Source organism: Geotrypetes seraphini, chromosome 3, assembly GCF_902459505.1.
Source record: "Geotrypetes seraphini chromosome 3, aGeoSer1.1, whole genome shotgun sequence".
NCBI lineage: Eukaryota > Metazoa > Chordata > Amphibia > Gymnophiona > Dermophiidae > Geotrypetes > Geotrypetes seraphini.
This window is the reverse complement of record NC_047086.1, coordinates 130769172-130793817: the sequence shown is the minus strand read 5'-3', so window position 1 is coordinate 130793817 and position 24646 is coordinate 130769172.

The following is a 24646-nucleotide window of genomic DNA, read 5'->3' as shown; positions in this document are numbered from 1 at the left end:
TAGACTCATTCTGAAAAGTATGAATGGAACCAATTTAATGCAACATCTGTATTTCTAATTTCCTCTATTCTAGCCAAAAAAGAAAAGTGATTTAATACATAAAATGTGGCTGCAAGATCTAATTGAACAATTAGAACATCCTTAAAAGCTATCCCTATGGGAACCAATTTCAGCCAGCTGTTTCTGAGCTATAACCCTTTCTAAAACCTGATTGCTGCGGATGAAAAGCAAGAGAAGAATCCCAAATATGCGCAACCTGTTATACCAGTGCCTTTTCTAACAACTTTGCCATAAAAGGCAGATTCGAAATAGGATGATAGCTAGATGGATCGATTTGTCTAGCATAGGATTGTTAAGTAGAAGACAAATCATGGAATGTTTCCACCTCCAAGGGAAGAAACAGGCTGACAGAGTAGGATTAAAAATGTCCTAAAATATAGGCAAAAAAAAAAAGGCTAACAAGCTTTCAATAAGGCAGGGGGAATGAAATGTGCCAAAGAGGCTGAAGAATGAATCAAAGAGAGAAGCTAGTTTGATTAAAAAGCTGATAAAGGAGAAAAATGTGACAATGTCCTCCTAGAACCAGGGTTTCGACTTCCTAAAGCAGGGAATGATAATTGTGGAAATGTATTAATCTAGCAGAGTGCTGTTGCAAAGACAAAGCTTTATATTCATAAAACTAGAAAAATCATCAGGCATTACATCTGGAATATTGAGTGCTGATTACTCTACCAGAGAAAAGTCCAGGAGAACACTGTAAAACAAGTGAACAAGTTAAGTCGATATTCAGTACTGACTGGTTAACCCCCCTCTTTCACAAAAGCCGGTAGCGCAGGCCAGCACAATAATTGCTATGACAGCTTTGTAAAAGGAGGCCTAGGTTAGAATGGGCAAAGACAGGTCTGTATTTAATAATAATAATTTATTTTTGTATACCGCTATACCGAAGGTTCGAAGCGGTTCACAACAAAGGGAAAAATACATACAGTCAGTGTAGATCAATTAAACATTGGAATACATCAGTTAAAAAGGAAGGATAAGTTAAACAATACCGCAACTAAGATGTAAACATGTCAAACAGGCGTGTCTCTAACGATTTTCTAAAATCAGAATAAGAAGTAGCCTCTAATATTGGTTTTCCAAGCCATGCATTCGATTCCTTTCTAGATTCCTTTCTAGATTCTAAATCAATCAATATACTAGTACACTCACTGATTATCTCAAAACTAGATTATTGTAACTCCCTTTTGATCAATATAACCCAAAAAGAAAAGAGACGGCTCCAAATAATCCAAAATACCGCAATCAAACTAATTCATAAAGCAAAAAAATATGATCATGTAACCCCTCTTTTTATTAAATCACACTGGCTCCCTATCTCCCATCGAATCACTTTTAAAGTAATATTTTTGGTTTGTAAAACATTAATCTTTAATGAGCCTCTATTCATATCAAAAATGATTATCCCTCACAGTTCTTCTCGTTCCCTACGATCGTCTTCAATGAATCTACTTTCAATCCCGTCTTTGAGGGTTATCGGCACAAGACGAAATGATATGTTTTCAGTTGTAGCACCTTCCTTGTGGAATGCCCTCCCAAATTTTATTAAACTTGAAAAAGATATCACTACTTTTAAAAAAATTTTAAAAACATATTTATTTCAAGATGCATTTGATTTATAACAAATATATTCTAATTTCCAGTATTTTCATAACAATCAACAAAAACCTTTTATATTTCTATCCCATTCTTACCTAATGTATTTTCCATTTTATGTAATTTCACTAAATATTACAATTGTAACTTTTCCCCTCTTACCCACTTACTCATGTATGTCCAATCCCTTTGTCTAATGTCTTGTCCAACAATATTAAATGTATTACCAAAATCTGTTGGTTTTTAATATGTACATCGCTTAGATATTGTAATAGGCGATCCATCAAATGTAAATAAACTTGAAACTTGAAACTTGATTTAGCGGCCTGGAATGAGAAAATGCTGTCAAAAAACTTCTTATATTGACATGATGTTATAGAAGGATAATTAAATAGATTTATTCAAAGAAAAATGAGAAGCAAGATAATCTGGTAGCATCCCCAAAACTGCTTTGTAACAAATGCAGGAAAACTTGAACAGAACTCTGGACTCTACTGGCAACCAGTGAAGTTTTTGATAAAAGGGGATAATATGCTCCCATTTTCATAGTCCAAAAATGAGGCAAACCGCAGTGTCCTGGATCAGTCTCAGTTTTTTGAGTAGTTTTTTGTAAGCCCCTAAATATATAATATTACAATAATCTAAAATACTCAGAATGATGACTGCACCAGCAAACGAAAAGAAGGTTTATCAAAAAACTTCTTGATGGTGCGAAGCTTCCATAAAACCGAAATACATTTCTTAAACAGTAGGTCTGTATGTTTTTCCAGAGTCAGATGTTTATCGAGAGTTACGCCCAGTATTTTTATAGATTGTTCAATATTATATTCCAGCCCGCTCACATGAATCGCGGGCTGATTTGCCCTCTAAATTTAGCTGACAACGGAGAAAATGTGACTATGTTCTCCTAGAACCAGGGTTTCGACTTCCTAAAGCAGACATTGATAATTGTGGAAATGTATGAATTACTATAACAGAGTGCTGTTGCTAAGACAAAGCTTTGTACTCAAAAAAGGGGTCCTTTTATTAAGATGTGCTAACCGATTTAGCACGCACTAAATGCTAAGGCGCCCATAGAATATAATGGATACCTTAGGGCTCCTTTTACAAAGGTGTGCTAGCATTTCGGGTAGCATTTTAAGCACGCTACCCGAAAAACTACTGCCTGCTCAAGAGGGGGCGGTAGCGGCTAGTGCGCGCAGCAATTTAGCGCGCACTATTCTGCACGTTAAGGCCCTAACGCACCTTTGTAAAAGGAGCCTTTAGCATTTAGTGCGCGCTAATTTATAGCACGTGCTAAATCACTTATCGCGCCTAATAAAAGGACCCCATAACTAGCAAAGCCATCAGGCATTACATAAGAACATAGGAACATAAGCAGTGCCTCTGCTGGGTCAGACCAGAGGTCCATCATGCCCAGCAGTCCGCTCACACGGCGGCCCATCAGGTCCAGGACCTGCATATTAATCCTCTATTTATACCCTTCAATCCCCTTTTCCTTCAGGAAAACACCTAATCCTTTCTTGAAACCCAATACCGTACTCTGTCCTATCACCTCCTCTGGAAGCGCATTCCAGGTGTCCACCACCCTCTGGGTAAAGAAGAACTTCCTAGCATTGGTTCTGAATCTGTCTCCTCTTAATTTATCCGAATGCCTTCTCATTCTTGTATCTGAAATATTGAGTGCTACCAGAAAAAAGTCCAGGAGAATACTATAAAACTATTTAACAAGCTAAGTCGATATTTAGTACTGACTAGTTAAGTTATAATGGGCAAAGATAGGCCCTGCTAAAAACAGTATAAAGAAAATATCCACCTTCCAAAGCAACAAGTTGCAAACTGAATAACCGTCTACATGTTAAGATTTAGCATGCTAGGTATAATCAAGAAGAATATTACGACTAGGACGAAAGAAGTTATTCTGACATTGTATCGGGCGATGGTGTGCCCGCATCTGGAATACTGCGTCCAATATTGGTTTCCGTACCTTAAGAAGAATATGGCATTACTCGAGAGGGTTCAGAGGAGAGTGACATGTCTGATAAAAGGGATGGAAAACCTTTCATACGCTGAGAGATTGGAGAAACTGGGTCTCTTTTCCCTGGAGAAGAGGAGACTTAGAGGGGATATGATAGAGACTTATAAGATCATGAAGGGCATAGAGAGAGTAGAGAGGGACAGATTCTTCAAACTCTCGAAAAATAAAAGAACAAGAGGGCATTCGGAAAAGTTGAAAGGGGACAGATTCAAAACGAATGCTAGGAAGTTCTTCTTTACCCAACGTGTGGTGGACACCTGGAATGCGCTTCCAGAGAGTGTAACAGGGCAGAGTACGGTACTAGGGTTTAAGAAAGGATTGGACAATTTCCTGCTGGAGAAGGGGATAGAAGGGTATAAATAGAGGATTACTGCACAGGTCCTGGACCTGTTGGGCCGCTGCGTGAGCGGACTGCTGGGCACGATGGACCTCAGGTCTGACCCAGCAGAGGCATTGCTTATGTTCTTATGTTAATTTTCTTGAGTATGAATCAAATCTGAGAAATATTTTGTCTTTGCAAGATGTATTTTCTGCTTATACCCCCTCTTGTACTAAGGCACGCTAGCCGTTTTAGCTAAATGCTAAATGCGTCCACAGAATATAATGGATGTGTTAGCGTTTAGCACGTGCTAATATTTAGTAAAAGGACCCCATATTGATGTAGCTCTTAAAGTGTCCAGGTGGGTTTGAGATGGATCTTTCTTCCACCTATGGCCTCCTCTCCTCAGAAACTGACAAGCAAATTGAATATCATCCAAGAACCAAGCATATACCCCTCCCCTGACATTCAAAGCTATTTAACTGGCCAGGCATGGCCACTGATCAGTTAAATAACATTTAACTGGTGAATCACAAAATATTCACAAAGCCACTGAATATTCACAGTAACCAGCTATATTGCACGATAACCGGCAATATTCAGCATTGACGGACTAAATTTAGAGGGCAAATCAGACCAACTAAATAGCAAGCCTATCTTTGCCCATTATAACTTAACTAATTAGTTCTGAATATCGACTTAACTTATTAAATTATAGCCGGTCAAAAAAAAGAAAACCTAACTAGATATTCAAATGTCAGTCACTGGAAATGGCCCGGCACTGAATATCCATGCTCACTGCTGACCCTGGGACTTAGGAGGGCTGCGTCCTATGGTCTGAATATTGAGTCCCTTTAATTTTGGTTTGGGAAGCAACAGAGTCTAGCTCATCCAAGAGAACAGCAGAATAAGTGCCAACCTTCTCATCTACAGATAAAGGATTCAGACGTTCAATATTTTGGCAACATCTCAGCAAATTCTGACCACTGGCATGGCTAACAGAAATTCCAGAGAAAAGCCAAGGCAGGGAAAGAATAGAAGAATTTGAAGTGAGACAAAAGCTAGGACTGCACAAAGGCTATGCAGATATCCATCTGAATGTCACTGGTCCCCCCAGATAAGTGCCAGCAGCTGCTTTGTACTAGGATAGGTTTAGCCAGAGCTGGGCATCTTGGCATAAAAAGCCTCTGGCAACTGAAGTTACATGGTAATACTTTTAAAATGAATAGGAGGAAATATTTTTTCACTCAACATAGAAACATGACAGCAGATAAAGGTCAAAAGGTCCATCTGGTCTGCCCATCTGCAGCATCCGCTATCTCCTCCTCCCCCTAAGAAATTCCATGTACCTGTCCCACGTTTTCTTGAATTCAGAGTTTTTCTCTCCACCACCTTTACTGGGAGACTATTCCATGCATCTACCACTCTTTCTGTAAAAAAGGTATTCCTTCCTTAGATTACTCCTGAACCTATGACCTCTTAACTTCATTGTATGCCTTCTCATGCCAGAATTTTCCTTCATTTTAAAAAGGCTCACCTCCTGTACATTAATGCCACAGAGATATTTAAATGTCCATATTATATCCCACCTTTCTTCCAGAGTAAATGATGAATGAGCACACCTGTACTCAGCAGGAATAGGTAAGCTCTGGCACTCGTTGCCAAAGGATGTGGTATCAGTCATTAGCATAGCTAGGCTTAAAAAAGATTTGGACAAATTCTTGGATGAAAAGTCCATAGTCTGCTATTGAGATAAAAGTGGAGAAAGCTTGCCCTGGGATCAGTAGCTTAGAATGTTGCTACTATGTAGGATTCTGCCAGATACTTGTGATCTGAATTGGCCATTGCTGGAAGCAGGATACTGGCCTAGGTGTATCATTGGTCTGACTCAATGGGGGGGAATTCTATAAACTGTGCCTAGGTTAGGTGTCTTTATTAGGAGCTGGTATATTAGGCCAGGAAAACTCTGGCCTAATATACCAGTGCCTACGACAAGGATGCCACACCTAAACTTGTTTAGGCATAATTCTATAAATGGCACCTACCCCCTCTTTTACCAAGGTACACTAACTGATTAGCGCACACTGAATGCTAATGCGTCCATAGGCTAACATGCACGCATTGGCGTTTAGCGCACGCTAAATCGATTAGCGCGTGCTAATCAGTTAGCACACCTTAGTAAAAGAGGGCCCTAGTACTTGATTGACAACTGCATCGACCAGTTCCTCCGAGTTAGGCATCTAATGGTGCATTTTAAAGAATCAGCCCCCAAATGACTAGTCTTATGTTCTTGTGCAATTACAAAGCACTTACTGCTATGGGCGGAATCTTGACCCCCTAATTTACAAATGAAGGTAAATCATACAATAACTATTTGATCAATAATTATAAAATAAGTTCTTAGACAATTCTATGCTTAATCTCAGGATGAGATCTAGAACTGCGACAGCCATATAGTGCAGCTTGATAATTTTGGAATGAGATATGAACGCCGAGTCTGTCTGCTTCTGTTCGGCATCTGCATCAAATTCCTGTGCGCTAACCTGCAGTAACAATTTTAAAGCAGAGGAAAGTCTGACCTGATTATTTTGCCTTTGGACAAATTCTGCGCCGTTTCAAACTTTTAATGATAATAAATGGAAAAATATGTGAACCTCATCAATACGTACCTTAATGGTCTGGTTTTCAACCTGACATTTTTGTAAGATTGATATATTCATAGAGAAAGCAGAAGTTGAGGTTCCGAGTACTCATTGTCCAGCTCATTAAAGTAACAAGGTTGTCAATCTGTTTAGAATGGTAGAGTTCATTAATTAAACAGCTCATTCTTATGGGCAGGACAGTTCTTCCCCCTTAATAAGCAAAAATGCTTCTGGAAAAGGCAGAGGTGCATAGCAGAACCCAATTTTATTATGCAGTGGCGAAACAATTCCCTATACAATGGGTTGCATAGTTTAAAGCAGTGTCTCTCAAACTGTGTATCATGGCACTATGGCATGCCCCAAAGAGATTCAGGGTGTTCAACGAGAGATTCCAGAATTTTACTTTATTTTAAAAAATTCCCTTCATAAGTATACACTAGAATCGATGATACATACATATACATTGCATATGCGTGTGCAAGAGTCTGTCATTCTTTGACATGATTGGTCCTTGAAAACTAATGGCAAATAATTTTAGTCTTATTTTTATTTTTTATGCTGTAGTTATCCTAACTTGAACAACAAAGCAAACAAGGCTTTGTTACCATTTGGATCTTCCTATCTTTGCGAACTTGGATTTTTAGCTCTGACAGAAATTAAATAAAAAAGAGAACGACCGCAGATGGTGGATGATGAAATGCATGTTTGCTTGTTGACTATTGAGCCACGTTTTGAGTTAATTTGCACTTCAAGAAAAGCACATCCATCACATTGATTAGCAATTTTATTCTATCTACTTTAGTTTCACTGTTGTTACAATTACCTATATATAGCAAAAAGATTTTGCTCCGTTTAGTTTGCTGGAGATAAAAAAAGGTTGAGAGCTGGAGTTATAAAAGTTTAAAAGCTGAAGGATGCAAACATTTCATGAACATATAGAACTAGATCAGGGGTAGGAAACTCCGGTCCTCGAGAGCCGTATTCCATTTGGGTGTTCCCCATTGAATATGCATGAGATTTATTTGCATGCACTGCTTTCAATGCATATTCATTGGGGAAATCCTGAAAACCCGACTGGAATATGGCTCTCGAGGACTGGAGCTCCCTACCCCTGAACTAGATTCTATACAGTGTGCTTAAATAAACTGGCATGGAAAAAAATGCTGCATGCTATTCTATAAACTGCATTCAAAAGTTAAGTGCCATTTAAAGAATAGCGCCGGGAACTGTACCTAATTTTATGCACAGCTATTTACACGAACAGAAATGTGATGTAAATCCTTGTACCTAAATTAAGTGCAGATTCCTTATTCTATAACTACATGCATAACTTGGAGGAATGCCCCCAATCTTCCCAGTTCCCAATTCCATTCCCCCTTTTCGGACTTGTATAAAGTTTAGGTGCCAGTCCTGCGCATAAATATTTGCACATACATTTTAATTAAATCCAATTAGCTCTAATAATCGTGTGTTAAGATCCCAATTATCGGCATGTATTGGCTCATTAATTAGACTGCACATGCAAATTGGGTGAATGTCCAAATCTGCGCATTCAATTTTTAGCGCTTTTTATAAAATTCAGGGGATTCTGAAGATTGAAGACGTCTCATAGAAACCTCTGCAATGGAGTATGAGATAGACAGCAACATGGTATCAAAACTTATCACTAACAGCAATTTGTATGAAGTGCAAAAAAAAATCCCCATATGTTTCTCTTAAGACTCTAAAGCTCAAAATGGACCTGTTCTGTTACTTCAGCCTGAGCAAAATGTTAGAACTGCAGCCCTTTGTACAAACAATACTAACATTATTTTAATGAAACAAACTTCTTGAAGCACCGGACTTTAAATATAACTTTGAAGAGAAAAATCATCAAGGATATGTGGAGGGAAATTGTAGAAGAGGTCACTTAGGTTGGAGGTCCAAGTAGATTTTCAGACTACTTATGAAGACACATAGGGGCCTGTTTACTACAGCATTCTAAACAGTTAATATGTGAATGAGCAGGCATTGTTAGTCTATGAGCGCAATAACTGTAACTTCTTCCCACTGTTCCCTCTAAGCTGAGCAGGAGTCTTCCACCTTCAGTCCTGTCAGTGGGGGGTGCTGTTTCACTATCACATTTTCAATAGTGAGGGGCACCCGTTCCCACAGGAACTCAATTTGTCCCCGTGTCATTCTCTACAGTCAAGGTCGGTCAGACTCCAGGCAACCTGTCTGTCCCTAGTGAATGAAAACACAATATTGAAGTATCATGCCCTACTGGTATCAATGCGGTTGGAGGACACCCGCTCAGCTTAGAGGGGACAGTGCTTCTCGTAGGTTAAAAAAACACTACCGTGGGGCTCACTCAGGTGGTCTATGATAGTTCGGGGATTGTTGCATGCTTCTTATGCATTAAAAAATACTTTTAATTTTTTAGCACTGGAAGCATATTTGGGGGCAGAGAGTAGGCATATTGGGCTTGATTCGATTAAAGGTGCCTAGGTTAGGTGTTGCTAGGTGCCCTAATCTTGGACACAAGCGACACCTAAACTTAATTCTGTACGGAACTAAATTCTTTTTCTTTATTTATTTAAAACATTTTTATACCACCATAAATCTTGGCGATTTCCAAAATAACATAAGGGAATATCACACGATGCTAACAAAGCCCAATTTGAAGAGCCCTGCGATGCGTAATGACACCCACCTGAAAAGAAGGTGTAGTTAGGGGTGGAGGATAGGTGTGGTTGACTTAGGCATCGCTAAGCATCCTATTTAGGTGCTGGTATATTACACCATGGCCTTCCACTAGGATGCTTAGCGACATCTATGTCTGCTTAGAAGCCCCTAGGCGCAATTCTACAAAAGATGCCTAGCTGTTGACTGACAACTGCGCTGACAGGCACTTAGATGTTAGGCAAGGCTAGGCACCATTTATAGAATCAGGCCCATTTTGTGCTAATCCATTAGCACAGCTACATCAGCGCATGCTAACCAATTAGCGTATGATTAGTACTGGAACCCTTAGGAATTATATAGGACAGTTTTTGGAAAAAAAAAAGAGTTCCATATTTCCTCATAACTTTTGATCTTATTTTTCAAAGAATATGACAATTTTTACATAAAAAAAAATCTCTTTATTAGCCAAGAATTGCAGTTACAATGATACAAAAAAAAAAAAAAAAACAGTTCAACACAGAGGTGAAACAGATGCAGGTTTTTGAACAAAAATAATATTCCATCTCTTGCACACTTTTCAAAAGTGAACTGCTCGATTCTTGAATTTTAACTTTTGACACACACTGAAAATTCAAACAACATAACAGTCAACCTCAAATCCCCTTCCCTCTCCCACTCATTACATCACCAAGAACTAAAACTCTGTCAGGAGTTGTGGTACAGATATTAACTGTATCCCATACTTGCAACCATTCATTTTGGGTGGGCCCCCATCCACATTGAAACGACTGCAATGAATTGTCCCATTCCGAGCCGGGCGCAAGTGCTCTGGGGGGAGCTGCAGGCTCACTCATTGCCTCTTCTTGAAATGTTTCCTCTTTGAAGCTGCCTCTGATATTTGCAGGCTGCTTCTCCCTTTCATCTGCAATCTGCAAGAGAACCTGTCCCTATATCCCCATACCCATTCCTGATGTTGCAGGATGGATAGAGGGAGCATCCGAGCTGAGGCGATGGGAAAGGTCAAGCTGGGCAAGGGTGCCAGGGGTACCGACGACTGTAGGAGACTTGACAGCTGCTGCTGGGGAAAGGGGGAGGAAAGGGGAAGTATTTAATTATAGGTGGTGGGGGGCATCATCTCCCTAAATGCTGAATCCTATATGCTAGACCCAGACTCAGAATGTGGTGATTCATCGCGGCTAGTTCATCGCACTGAAGTGGCCGCAATGAATTGGCCATAATGAAAAGGCCGCGATGAATCATCCCAGACCTGCCCTGGGTTCAGTAGCATGGGATGTTGCTACTATCTGAGTTTCTGCCAGGTACTTGTGACCTGGATTGGCTACTATAGCAATAGGATACTGGGCTAGATGGACCATTGGTCTGACACACTATGGCTGTTTTTATGTTCTTAGTTCATATGTTATCCTTTAACCAACTGTATCTTCCACATTTCAGCCTCCAACGAGACTAACCTATTGGAATGCTGGATCTGCACCTAAATCTTGCACGCAGTTTAAAAACAGGGGTATGTAATGGGTAGTTTATGGGCAGATTGGGAGTGTTCCTTTCAGTTACGCATGTAATTATAGAATATACAATAGGCCTTTGCACCTAAATTTAGGTACAGGTATTTGTACATTTTTCTGGATGCAAATGGCAGCACCCATTTAGGCCATCTTTAACTAAGGTGCGCTAACCAATTAGCGTGCTCTAATCAAATTATCACACTCTAAACGCTAAAGCGTGCATGTTAGTCTATGGACACGTTAGGATTTAGCATGCGCCAATTCGATTAGCGCACGCTAATCAATTAGCGCACCTTAGTAAAAGAGGGGGTTAGTTGCAGTTCTCAGGCTTAAGCACTATTCTATAAGCTGTGCCTAATTTTAAGCGTGGCTAATAGAATAGTGCTTTTTCAGCACCAGTTTCTTTGGGTGCCATTTATGGAATTTAACCCTAAATGGCAAAGCCATGTATTATATTACCCAAACAGGCATGTGGAGGGGCATAATCAAAAGAAATGTCTAAGTCCATTTTGACCTAACTCACAAATCGTCCATAGTTGGACACGGTAAAGGTCCATTTTCAAAAAATATGTCCAGCATATTTTTTTCTCTCAAAAATCGTCCAACTGTATGTCCAGCCATTTGATCGTCCAGACCGCTAAGTCGTCCATCTTTATACCCCATTTTTGACCAAAAATTCATCCAACTCAAAAACGCTTAGAAAAAGACCTTTTAGGCGTGGGAGGGGCCATAAAAGTAAGGGACTGGACACCCAGACATGGCAACAGAGTAGTGGGGCACCTTACAGGGCACTGCTGTGAACTTCACAAAAAGGGTGCCACATAAACATCTCACAACAGCTCCCTTATAGGTCATGGTGAGCCCCCCAAAACACCCCCAAAATCTGCTAGACCCACATATCTACCACCCCCAATAGCCCTTATGGCTACAGGAGCCACCTATATGGCAGTACAAAAGGATTTTTTTTTTTTTTGGGGGGGGGGAGGTTGGGGTGCACATGTTTCTCCATGAATGCAGTGATTAGAGTGGCTTATGGGCCTGGGTCCTCCTATCCATGGTTCACTAACCCACCCCCAAGACCACTTAAGCCACCTCTGTGCAGCTCTATTAGGCTTTCCTATGCCAGGCTGCCAAGTGCTGATGTTCTGGAGGCAGATATGTAAAGTTGTTATTACACTTTTTAGGGGGGGTCAGTGATCACTAGGGTTATGTCTGTACTTTATGTCTGCAGTGCTTATCAGGTCACTATGGATACCTTTTGTGGACCAATTGGTTTCTGTAAAGTTACTAAGGCAATTCTAACCTTTTTACCTAGCCAAATAAATGTCATCAGCATATTATTTAATTTTTTATAAAAGGACCCCTGAAAGTAAATTGGCAACATGCTCATTTGGTAACAAACTACAGGAAGAATCATCATTTTTACAGTCTGGACTCTCCCCCACCAAGAAAGATGTAAAGGGTTCCATTGCTCACACATTTCTTTGACTTTCAGCAATAAAGATTTTTCATTTACTATCATAGTATCTTCTAACGTTTTTTGAATCATAATACCTAAATATTTTATTCCCTCTTCCTTCCAAAGGAAAGGGAATGCGTCAAACCTTTTGTAGAATGCACATTCAAAGGAATAACTTCTGATTTATTCCAATTTATCTTATATCCCGAGAATTTGCCAAATCGATCTATCAGATCCAGTAAATGCGGAATGGTAGATTCAGGATTTCTCAAATGAAATAAAATGCATGCCAAGCTTCTTATTAATATGTAAATTAAATCATGCAGTATGTTAGATTGCAAGCAGAGTTATTCATGGAAAAATAATGCCAGCTCTAAAGTTGAAGGAAGATCTATAATGCAGATCTTAAAGATTAAGGATAACCATCTTAAACATAGCAAGGGCTTCTTCAGGTAACCTGAGTAAATCTTTAGGCAAAGGAGAAATATGAGCATAATGCCTCAGTCTTGCAAGAATTTTTGGTGTTTAGTTTTTCTTAATAGATTCCTGCATTCCTGCAAACTTCAGGTTTAAAATTTGAGTGGAAACTTCTTTAACTCATCCAATCCGGTCTATTTTTTGATTAAGCCAGATCCAGTGTGTATGTACCTAGACATGTGATTGAGATTCAATTAGAAGCCTCTCACTTCAGCAACAACTGGGCAAAGTAAATTAGAAAATGCCAAAGGAGCACACTAAAGAGGCAATCTCAGTGGAAAAATGATTTATAGGTCCCAGACAATCGACCTGGGTTCCTCATAAATTCATGTTGCTGTCCGTGAGCTATCGCTGCTATTCTGCCAAACACGCATCATGTATGACAGCTACATAAAATATAACAGTCCATTTCAAATTAAAGGCAAAGGTCAAGATCCCCTAATATTCCTGTAAGCTAAAAGGGCTGTAAGTGTTGATTGCTTAAAGTACAGATTCTCAAATTCTGCATCAGTACATCATCTCACAAATAAGAAAAATTCTAGTTTTATCCATGTTTGATCCTTCTTATTACCTCCCTATTACGACACTGTTCTGTTTGACGACCCTGGGAAAGTACCTACCAGTTTCAAAAATAAACACCTAAAATTCCAATGTAAACATCTAGGACAGGGGTGTCAAAGTCCCTCCTCGAGGGCCGCAATCCAGTTGGATTTTCAGGATTTCCCCAATGAATAAGCATGAGATCTATTAGCATACAATGAAAGCAGTGAATGAAAATAGATCTCATGCATATTCATTGGGGAAATCCTGAAAACCCGACTGGATTGCGGCTCTCGAGGAGGGACTTTGACACCCCTGATCTAGGATCAGAAGCCCTAAATATAATGCAACAAAAATCTCTGTCCTAAAATCATAAAACTTATTTTCTCATACCAGATTGGTTTATCTATTTTGTTTTGTTTTTTTAAATACATTATTGTTTTTAAACTACCAGCTATTTAATCAATTAATACACTTTCAGAAGCAGACAAGTTTTTGCAGCTTTTCTAAAAATGAAATTGTCCTTCTGAAGTCTTGTTTTCTTTGGAAAAAAAAATCTGGAGGGCAGAACCACAACTGAGAAAACTGTCATTGGTCTTCCCTAGTGGAGCAATAACAGATGTTGGAATCAATAAAGGATTCTCCTGCGCAGAATACAATAAGCAAACAGACACATATCACATTAGTCTGCATCAGAGATAACTAGGTCTCATGTAGTGCAGATCATTAACGATGTAAGGGCAGATTTTAACATGGCTTCTATAGATAACCAGTGTAAATCTTTAAGCACAGTGAGAATGTGAGCATAATACTGTAGTCCTGCTTTGGTGCTGAGTTCCTCGGGGGCATAATCAGAGCTTGTTTTTGGGAAGGGGCAGACTGGATGGACCATTCGGGTCTTTATCTGCCATCATCTGCTATGTTACTATGTTACAATCCATGGTAAACGAGGGGCCGCTGTAAAGTTCTCAGCCCAACCAAGAAGAGAATGATGGAGAGCTCTGCAGTAAGTATTCTTTGTCAACCCCCTATTTCAAAGGCACTGATTTTCTTCTTGCCTTGCTTCTTCATTGTCCAACTTTCATATCCATTGATGTTATTGAAAATACCGGTGCTTGAAGAAGTCAAATCTTTGCATGCAAAGAAGCATCTCAGAACTTAAAGATCTTGTCACGGTCTTTCATAGCCATTTTGACAAGGACAAGTAGTCATTATAATTCTTGGCTGTTTGTAATTTCATTTTTGATTATTGATTGCAGATCTTTGGCTCCCCATCGCTTATCAGATCCCATTCAAAATCCTCAGCACTATGCATCAGACTTTCTACTCTGGCTTAACTCCTTTACTATTTAATTTACTCATATGCTACATACCAGCTTGCTCACTTTGTTCCTCTCAGTATATTTATTTATTTATTTATTTCATTTGTGCGTCGCACATACCTATACAAGCTATATATTCTCCATCTTGTGACATCTCATTTCAAATTCTTTGCATACTCTTCTGGTGTGCTTACTCCTACTCTTTTGGATGCAAGTCCTCTTGAGATACACCTTGAAACATCATTCAAGAAATTTAAGTCAGCATTGCAAACCTTTTATTTGAGCTAGGCTTATCCTATAGCTGAGATCATTTTCATTTCCTTCCCAAAGGAACGTAAAAGCAAGCACCAGGATTAAAAAATTGCCCTTTACATGTATCTGCAAATAGTCTTGATGGCCAATAAAGAACTTTTCTATGTGGTAACTGAAGAGGACATTTCCCTGTTACCACACTGCCTTTGCATTTACTGCACATTAACAATTCCTGTTAAAATGCATAAAGTGCAAAATCTTAGTAAAAGGGTTCCTATGTGATATTTTGGCACCATTTCTAGCAGCATTTAAACACTTTGTCCCCTGGATTCTGTATAGGTCAGCCAGTGTTGGGTGTGCAAATTTGGGCACACAGTAGCTTGGCCATCTGTGACAACTAGTGATGAGTTATCATGTGTCTTTTCATCTCCTCCATTTATCTTACTGAATGCTAGTTTCTATTGACAATAATTGCTACTCTGATTTAATTGTAACACCAAATTCCTTATGTGGTCTCGTATGTCTGTCTCCCCCTTTGCCCTTTGATATCTGGATAAAATGTGCAAATGTAAAATATGATCCAAGCAGGTTGCTGTTGTCTGCTATTTCTATTTCTTCTCCATCAAAGATGAAATTATTAATTTTACCAGTTATCAAGATCTTTGTCTTCATTTTAAGATTTTGAGACTATGGGGTTAATAATAATAATAAAAAAAAAAGTCTAAAAAGTGTCCTAAATGGCTTCTTGGATGATCAAAAAGCCTGATCGTCCAAGTTCCCATAACCAAAGCTGGTTTTTAGACATATCTAAAAACAGCTTAGGCCTTTCCGCTGCCTCTAGACGCACAGAGAGAAAAGAGGTGTGTTTAGAGGAGGGGAAAGGGCGGGCAGTGGGTGGGAGGTGGGCCGACCTACACCTAGGCGTACAACAGGTATAACCAAAACATTTACAGGTTGCCTAGTCAGCACTTAGACCTTTTTGACTTAGACGTAGTCAAACCAGGTCTAAGTGCCAAAAAAGGGGCCGCTGAGCTGATGGCCGCTGGCGCCATCAGTTCAGCAGCCTGGCAACCTACCCACCGCAACCATCGCGGCAGGAGAGATGCCTCATCTCCCCTACTGCAATGCCATCACTCCTCTACCCAAACTGCCGCGACCTGCGGCAGGAGAGATGCCCTATCCGTTAGAGGAGTGATGGCATCACGGTAGGGGAGATGAGACATCTCTCCTGTCGCGATCCATCACCCCCCCATTCGCAATTAACAGTGGGCCAGGAGAGAGCCCAAGCTTTCCTGGCCCGCGGCAACCCCCGACTCGAGTGGTCCAGGAGAGAGCCCAGGCTCTCCTGGCCCGCGGTGACCCCCGACTCGAGTGGGCCAGGAGAGAGCCCAAGCTCTCCTGGCCCCGGCGACCCCCCGAGTACGATCGGGCCAGGAGGGAGCCCAAACCCTCCTGGCCCCGGCGAACTCCCCGCGACTGGAAGGGGCCAGGAGGGAGGCCCAGCCCTCCTGGCCCCGGCGACCCCTACCCCCCAACCCCCACTACAATATGGGCAGGAGGGATCCCAGGCCCTCCTGCCCTCAACGCAACCCCCTCCCCCCAACGATCGCCCCCCCAGGGTGTGCCGCGGCTGCCGCGGGGCAAGAGGACTTAGGTTCCCTCTTGCCCCGATGTTGTCAGGGGGGGGGGGGTTGGCGGTTCGACATGGCAGGAGGGCTTGGGCACCCTCCTGCCTGGATCATTGTGGGGGGGGGGGGATTCTGTAACCGGTGTTGTTTTTGACAGATACCGGTTACAGAATCCAGCTTTTAAGCGAAGGCCTGGCTCCTCCTTCGCCTAAAAGCCCTTCTGTTGGACATTTGGGGCTTAGGCGTTTTTTTGTTTCATTATGGCTAAAAAGTGTAGACGTCGTGTGGGTGTACTTTTAGATGTAGTGGTGATTGGGCGTTTAGGCAGAGGAAGGCCATAATCAAAACAAGGACGTTTGGTTTGGTTATGGACACTTTCCCTGCTTCTGTTTTGAAAGTTTAAGGACTTAAGCCAAAAAGGGACTTAAGACGGTTTTTTCTATTATGCCCCTCCACGTTCTTTAATTTTAATAAGCAGCTGTTTCAGATCATCTTCACTTTCAGTAATGCAGTATCAATGGCAAAATGAAGGGTCCTTTTACTAAGGTGTGCTAAATCGGTTGGGGCTATTCCATGTCAAGTGGTCTAGGCTTCCCCACTTGACCATCTCGGAAGTTGATGAAATTTTTACTGGAAGTACAATAGGACATGCAATAAATATGTGCAAAGCCTTAGAGCAGGATTTCAACTTTTCCAAAGTTAGGGGCCTCATTATTGGAGGCCACTTTTTTCATTCAATGGAAAATAATGATAAAACGTCAACTTTTGGTTCAGGTTGAGGAAAGGAAAGTTGCTTGAACAAGCTAAAAGTCATATTTCTAGTACAACTTTTTGTGCTAAATCCAGATATACCACTCAGATCATTAGTTCATGCTTTGGTGTATCACTGGGGGACCACAAAGTTGATGAAAAAGTTTGTCATGGAATGCACAGGCAAATATTTGACACTGCATAGCTCCTGAACAGAAAGAACAATAATTCTCAGATTTTAGGAACTGGGAGAAATTACGACCAGTTACTGCCTCAAACTTTTGGATACAATGTGCTTTTCTTTTATGAGATAAATCTTTATTAAGATTGTTGAAAAAATTATGCAAATTTTTTGCCTGCATTTAATGTCATATATCACAACTGTACGTATGTTTTTCCAGCTTCAGTATCTGTCTATATTGTACAGTGATTTGATAGTAAGAAATAGGACTAGATAACAAATCCTCTCAAAAAGTAGTAGTTGGTTGAATACAAAAGCCTCAGTCCCACCACTCCACCGCTGTTATAATTTAAAACCGCGGGAAGAAATTACGTGGTGACTTTCATCATTGGCTCATGTGCATTAACCAGTACTCCACTATTAGTGACTAGATTTTATACATTTAAATTAGCGTTTTCTATTTTACTTCAATTATCTTGTTGTATATACTATGCACTTATCTCTGCATCAGCCAACATCTGGGAGCCTGACCCGACATGTTTCGCACCGTTGCGCTTTATCAAGGGTCTCCCTGCACATAAAAAAGGAAAAAAGCAGTAAACTACAGTTAATGTTACTGCTCCCTACCTAAGTATAATTTCCTGATTATTGTTCTGCCACATAATATCTTGTTCTTACTGAGGTGGCTGCTGTCATCCGACTCCAAATGTAAGCTTTTAAAGGAGAAAAGATGGCGGAGGCTTGAAACCTCAGTGTTTAAATACCTCCACCCTTTACCATGGAAATGTTGCCTTCCCCACTCTCCTATTGGCCCAACCCTCAACCAATCATTGAAGCCCACTCCAGTTCACTGTTTAACCACCTGGGTGCCACTGTGTCCAGCGTGAAAATATGTCTCTGTTCCCTCTCATTTAGTCTTCTATGATGTTTCCCACCGTCCCTCCCCACCACTCTTTCAATAACCCTCCATCTCATCTCCTCTATCTTATGGCCTCGCTCTAGCCAATGCTCAACTAGAGGGGCCTGGATAATCCTGTTGACAATTCTCGATTTATGTTCAGTAAGTCAAACTTTTATCATCCTGCTTGTTCTGCCTACATATACCAACCCGCATGGGCACATTATTATATAGACCACATCGGCCGAGTTGCAGTCGGTGTCCATATTTGATTTCACAATAATATCCCTCCCCGGGACTTGTCTCAGCACTATTACTTCTTCAGTCTAATAATTAGTAAAAAAAATTTCCTGTATATAGTTCAGCATTACAAATTCATTAACTCAAAAACACTTACACTTCTCCCTATGGATTTGCTGTGATAGGGGATTAACAGATACCAGATAGTGAGGACAAATCTACAATAAGTGGATTTCTTGCTAGACCTCAAACACCCAAGGCACTACTTCTAATTCTATTTGTGCCTTTACTGGGGTGGTGTTTTCATCATTGGTCTTAGCAAATAGCATGTGCAGTAGTCGTATCTTAAATAGACTGCAGTTGTATTCCCTTTCACCTGTCTGAGCTGGGGGGTGGGGGGGTTTGGGGGTGTTGGGAGGGGTCTGCTTTTGGGGGGGGCTTAGGGGGGGGTGGGGCATTTTGTAACCTGAGAGGACATAAGAGTCCAGTCCTCTTGGGGGAGGGGAGCCCTGTTTTTACATATGACTTTGCCTGCTGTTTGTACCTTTTGTGGTTTGTTGCTTAATAAAAAACAGATTTCACCTAAAAATATTTTTGTTAATTTTCAACAGGCTCTGCATAAATTATAAAGTGCATACAGTGATGTAAAAGTGCTCTATAGTGCTGCAAAAGAAAGGCACTTATCTTTGCGCCCGATGGCTGCCCAACCGTTTCACTTCTAGTTTCATCATGGGCTATGCCTCCTTAGTTACAAGCACCAACATTTTTAGTTACCAAACCTTCTTTTTGAGCTGAAACCACTATTATTCACAGGCGATAGAGGCTGAGTGCGGTGCAGTGCTATGAATAATAACTTTTTCACATGTTATTCGCTGTTTTCTATTAAAAACCATCATGAATGGTGGGAGACCTGGCCTGTTCCTGAAGGAGAGGCAAAGCACGTTGAAGAAAGTGCTGGGAATCAGCGATTTTCTCTGTAAATGGTTGGAATCAGTGATTTCTCTATGCAAGCTGATGTAATTGGGGGGGCGGAGCCATAAAGCTAAAAACCGCGAATACGGAGGGAGAAGTGTATACAAGTGTGCATGCAATTACATTGACAACTGAGCCAATAATTGGGTGCTAATAATTATCATTGCTAATTGCAATTAATTTAAATTTACATGTGCATCTTTTAGGTTCAGGGGTCCTTACATAAATTTGACACACAGAACTAAAAAGGAGATGTGACTATGAGAGGGGCATTGCTGGATCAAGGAAGTTCCTGGAATTTGCACACAGCGTTAGATAATAAAGGAGATCTGTCTGAGAATTTACACCAGATTTTAGCTGGTGTAAATCCTTACACCTAAAATTGGACATGGATTCTGGTGCCAAAAACTGTTCTATAAATAGTGCCCAACTCCGATGACTTTTTATAGAATAGCAGTTAGCACTCATTTTTTTATCAACACTCAAATTTGGGTGGCGTTTATAGAATATAGTACATAATGTTCATAAGGAGCACAATCAAAACACTTATCTTAGTTCACTTGAGACCTTCAGGACAGTAAGATGGAAGCTCTACTTAATGTGGTTTTAATGTGGCTGCCCTGGCTGTCCAGGAAGCGATTTGTGGCTCTCTGATAGCCCAGTCTTGTTTCTGGTGGTCTGAGAGAGATCTTGACCGCAAAATGGCTGACTCGTCCTTAGTGGATCAGGAAGTTGCTAAGATTGAGCTGGGAGCTTCTTATCTCTCTGATGCCATGTATGATCTGTTGCGTGCCTCAGCTAAGTCCATGACTCTGGGTGTAGCAACCCGCCATACCCTGTGGCTTCGAGGGTGGTCAGAGGATTCGGTGTCTAAGGCTAAGCTCAGTAAGTTTCCCTTTCGGGTTTCCTTTCTCTCAGTGAAGGAGTTGGATAAGCTGGTTCAGGCCTTGAGTGACTCTAAGGTGCCTCAGTTGCCAGAAGACTGACCTCGCCAGACTTTGCAAGGTGGTTATGCCCGGGGATGTTTCTCTACTTTGCAACATATGTTACCCAGTACTTTGCACTGACTGGGTAGCTACCCGACACAGCCGTGTTTCGATTGGCAACTCTGCATCAGGTATTTGCAAGGTATGGGGATATTGTGAGGGTGTCGGGCACTGCTCTAATTTCCTTAGCCATGGAAAGCCCTGAGCATAGAAAGAAAGAGAGGCCTTTGTTTGAGCTCCTTCAAGGCTCATCCAGAAATGCTATGTTTAATCCCTGAAAGGCAATTTACGTTTCAGGATGCTCTGGTGAACATTTAGGTCTCCAAATGCTTTCTTTTCACTACATCTACAATTTTGTAGCTTGACTACATTGTGCTGCTGATAATTATGGGTAATTAATTTCACTTTCTTGGCTGTCCTTCCAAAACAACAACATAAAAATGTGATCAGGAGATGTTGAAACAACCTTCTTCTCTTCAGAGACAAAAGCCATTTCATTTCATTTAATGGTTTAATTGCCTTTCCAGCATTGATAAAAGCAATTTACCTGTAAAAACATTGACAAACTTTCAGTTACAAAATAACTAACATCCCAAGTGGTCAGACTGTATACCACTTGGCGTATTTGGTCTGTACTCTATCTGCCCTATATGGGTTGTTGTTTTTTTTAGTAATATTGGTGACAGTATATACACCATCTCTATGACTGATGTGATTGTGCTTAAAATAGATGTGTATGCATTTGACCTGTTACACTAGTATTTTATAAAGAAAAATAAGGGCTTGATATTCAGACCATAGGAGGCAGCCCAACTATCTCCCATGGTCAGTGGCAATCCTGGAAATTCAATGCCGGGCCATATCTAACAATCGGCACTGAATTTCTGTTTTGGGGGGGATTGCTGGAAACATAGCTGGTTAAGCCTATATTCAGTGGCTGGCCAACTAACTTATAGCTAGCAAAGATAGGCCTGTTATTTACGTAGGCCTATCTGGACACTAAACTTAGCTTATCAGCCAATGAATAGTGGCACTAATCAACTATGTCACATGATATAGCTGTCAGTGGCATAGTAAGGGGGGGCGAGAGAGCAGTCCGCCCTCGGTGCCATGTTGGTGGGGGCACCAGCACCCCTCCTCCTCTCCGCCTCCCCATCTCTTCCCATTCCTCCCCTCTGCGCACGCGTCCCCTTCCCTTCCCCCATATTTCTAGTTGAAGTTGTTCGCTGCGGTCAACTTGCAACCCCCGTCGGCTCTCTCAATGATGCCACTTCCAGTTGCCGCGCAAAAGAAGTGATGTCCCGACATCACTCCTAGATGGAAGCTTTTCAAAACCCAGACAAAGTGCTGGGTTTTGAAAAGCCATCCAGAGACCCGGACATGTCTAGCAATACTCAAGGAATGGCAGTTATCAGTGATGTAGGAAGGGTAGGAGGCACCTGGGGCAGTGGCACCCTCCTTGTGCCCTCTTCTCTGGTCCCATGCTTGTTCCATGCCCCCCCTTCCCCACCCCCACGCCACACTCATGCCCTCCCTTCCTCTATGCCTCTTTAAATCTTCACCAGCACAAGCAGCTTCTCTGGCCTGCTGCTCGCACTGGTGTTGGGCTTTCCTTCGGATGTCACTTCCTGGCCCCACAACTTGGAAGTGATTTCAGAGGGAAGCCAGGCCAGCGGCGGGATGGAGAAGTTGCTCATGCTGGCAAAGATTTAAAGAGGTATGAAAGATTGGGCGGGTAGAAAGGGGCATGGTGTGGGGGGGAGGTGGCGCTCCCATCATGACAGCACCCATGGCAGTCTGCCACCCCACCTTACTATACCACTGACAGTTATTATGTAATGCTTAATTGTACTTTTACATTGGGATGAGTAACATGTGAGAATGAGATTTTGTTAAATAGGTAGCATGCACCACATAGATTTTTTTTATTTGAACATAGTACCAGAGTGGAAAAATTCTAAATTCTTCTGATTGAATCCCATGGTACTTGGAGTTCTTGGCTGTTGGTTTTTTTTTTTAAATCTTTAATGATTTTCAAACTTCGATTGTGCAATACAAATGGTAAATCAGAAAAACTGCACAAAACACACTATTCACTATACAATTATTACATTAAATATTCATTTTCTCCCATCCTCATCTTCATTCTTGGAGTTTTAACTTGGGCATCAAATTTTCGTGAACTTGCACACTAAAAATGTATAGAATGTTTTATTGCATAAGTCCCATAATCAGCATACAGTACAAGAAGACAAATAGTTGCATACAGAGGCGTAGTAAGGAGGGTGGGTCGGCGAACTGACCTAGATGTACCTCTTTAAATGTTCGTCGGCGCGAGCACATCTTTCGCTTGCTGCTTGCGCCAGCCTCGGCTCCCTTCTGACATCACTTCCTGGTTGCGGCGCCCAAGCAGCAGGGAAGAATGTGTGGGGGTGCCCAAGTAGTGAGGAAGAGTTGGGTGTGCACGGCGCAGCAATGCTGGGTGCCAACCTCCCTCGCTATGCCACTGGTTGCATAATAATTGCTTTTGACTTGAGCAAGTTTAAAACAAATGTACCACGTATGCAGTATCACATGATAACATAAGCCAAGGCACGGCCTTGCTAATTTTAGAATGGTTATTATCATTGGGACCAAATTCACATTATATGTGAAGGACTTGTTTTAACATTTTGGCCATTTTGTTATTAATAAAGCATATGTACGGTAACTAAAGGTTGGTCTAGGCATCTCCTGTACCTTTTCTTTTTGTTGTTCTATTTGACTACGAGGCCTTTTTTCTCTAACTGTGTATTTGTCTCATGCCATTCCATTTGTAACTCAAGCAAGTTGCATTCCTGTCCCCTGAGAGTTACAGTTTTTGATCTGTGCCTAAGGTAATAAGACTTAAGTGACTTGTCCAAGGATACTCCATCAGCAGAGCTTGATAGATATGATTCAACGCCATGAGATTTGTGGCTTAATGCAAACAGAGCTAACACCCATGAAATGTCAACTAATTTAAATGAATGATGTACAGTGGATCCCCTATTGAAGTTTCAGAACATGAAGAAGTGCTATAAATCAGTATTGTATATGACAGAGATAAAGAAACAACTAGTAAGCTGAAGTACTTTGAATTTCTAATGCTTTCTTGTCCAGTCACGTGCTTCTGATAAACAGCGCATAATATTTAAAATAGTATTGCTGGTATGTAAGGTTTTAAATAACTCAGTATCGCTTATTATTTTTGCAACCTTGCTTATTTACCAATCGGTTAGAATAGTAAGATCTTCTGATTTGAAATTAGAAATCCCATTGTGCAAGTTAATCAATCAAAATGCTTATCGAATGTCAATGTTCAGAGCTGCAGGTCCGAAGCTGTGGAATGGGTTGCATTCAAACCTACATAAGTTGGAGAATTGTGCTGAATTTAAGAAAAGTTTAAAAACGTTCTTATTTTGCCAAATAATTTGGTAATAAGGGCCAGTAATTAAAGCCTTGAAATGATAAGATGTTATATGAGGAACCACGGAACTTACATAGAAACATAGAAACATAGAAATAGACGGCAGATAAGGGCCCACGGCCCATCTAGTCTGCCCACCTTAATGTCCCTCCCCTACCTTTGCCCTTACAAGTTATTCCACACTTTTCATTTGATTTCATCTCATGAAAAGTGTCAAGAAAAGTGTGGAATGACTTGTAAGTTCCTTAGTTCCTCATCATTCTCTTCTTGGTTAAGCTGAGAACTTTTCAGCGGCCCCTTGCATGCCAAGTCTGACTGGACTGTAGAAACTCAGGGAATGGGGAAAATTCTGCTAGGCGGACCTCTCTTTGTTGAAATCTCCCAGTCTGTCTAGTCGAATTTTAAAATCTGTTCCATTCAAGATATCATCATACCCTTGTCGCCTTTTTACTGCACGCTTCATCTGTCACTGTTTAGCATTCCACAGATGTTAAGTAGATTTAACGAGCAAAAACACAGTCGTGGGAAGAAAGAATTCATTCAATCTGAGTATAGTCTTTCCATCTCACAGGAATTCCCAGTGCCAAGTCTGGAGGCTGGATCTGCTCAGACTGTGTGACAGCAGCTTTGATAAAAAGTAACCTAGAA